This window comes from Carlito syrichta, unplaced genomic scaffold (genome assembly GCF_000164805.1).
Source record: "Carlito syrichta isolate Samal-C Ts95f unplaced genomic scaffold, Tarsius_syrichta-2.0.1 Scaffold309007, whole genome shotgun sequence".
NCBI classification, from domain to species: domain Eukaryota; kingdom Metazoa; phylum Chordata; class Mammalia; order Primates; family Tarsiidae; genus Carlito; species Carlito syrichta.
Window position 1 is genome coordinate 254,570 of NW_007253103.1, and position 1,534 is coordinate 256,103.

The window sequence follows — 1,534 nt, forward strand, 5'->3', positions numbered from 1 at the left end:
GGGACTTGGTGTGGACTCACTGCCTGAGGAGTGGACAGAGAACAGGATGCCATGTTCCAAATGCGAGGCAGCCCCCAGCAATTACAGCCCTCTGCCAGCTCTCTGCTGTAATCAACTGGTAGACGTGAGCCCTGGTTGAGAGTGATAGGGAGTGGAACCAGAGACTGTTCCCAGGAACTGGGCCAACATCACTCCCCAGCTTTGTGGGCTTGAGGCCCCACACTGTTGCTGGGCCCGCCCTGCCACCTACAAATACATTTATGTGTTGTACCTGTGGTCAAAATGCCCACATGCCTTAGCCAGCCCCCGGCCACCTCCTCTAGCTCCCCTCAGCCACTCCCCACCTCTCCCCAGATCCTGTGACCCCAGGGGCCCAGAGTGCACTCCCAGGATCCCTGACTGGACCACCCTGCCCTGTCTCTTACTTCTAGTCACCAAAGAGTGCGTTCAAGTCAGCCCAGACCTGCCTCAAGCATGGCCCTGTAAGTGAAGATGGCAGCCATCACCACTGTTGTCAGACCTTCACGATGGTGCAAAGGGAGCAGCTGAATGGGTGGCCTGAGCACAAAGACTGCCTCCTAAGTTTTGGTCTGAGCATACTTAGGAGGGCAAAAAAAGGGGAGGAAAGAGGATTCTAGCCTGAGGGACTAGTCCATGTGAGGGGCTCAGAGGCACAGCTGAGAGGCTGAAGCCAGTCATGGGCCAGGTGATGGAGGTGACCTTTATTTGGAGGAAGGAGAGGAGGGGCACTCAGGGCTGGCAGTGAGGCCCAGGCAGGCCTTGTGGGGCCCCAAACACTCGGGCCAAGCCTCCAAGATGTGGCTTTTACTCCACTGCCGGCTCTGGAGGTTAGTGCCTGGCAGTGTCCCTTTCATGTTTAAGACATAAACCGTTCACTGTTCTTTTGATGGCCGCCCTCAATGAGGAGTCAAGAAGGGAGCTCGTGGGCGGCGGGAGAGTGAAAGGAAAAACTGGTCATCCCTACCGAGAGCCTGCCCCAGCAGGCACGCTATAGGGCTTCACTGGGGTCCAACAAAGTTATCTGCCCTGCTAGAGACACACAGCTGGCGACAGGGTTGGGCCCAGAGTTCAAATCATTCGACGCCAAACCTCGCCCCAACTTTACTCGCTGCGGGAACCCACGATCCAGAATCCGCGCAGAGCTGCCCTAAATACGAGTATTTCCCGCCAATGTCATCACGTCCAGGGGTAGGGCCCAGGAATCTGCATTTTAACAGGTGTTCCCAGTGATTCTCATGATACTGGCCAGCATGAGAATTCAGCCCTGCATCTTCAGGCCCCAGCGTAGCTGCTCGGCCCGGGCATAGGGGCCACCCGCCGCTCACGAGCCTCCTAAGCCTGGCAGGCCACGCGGGGGGCGCGGAGGGAGGCAAACACCGCCCTCTGGTGACAACGAGGCCATCGGCCACTTCTGCAAAGTCCACCCTCAGGGTCGCCGTCGGGCCGCTGCGCCCCCTCGCGGCCCCTGGGGTCAGTGGCCTGGGGCTCGACCAGTCCAGGGCTTCGAGCGGCG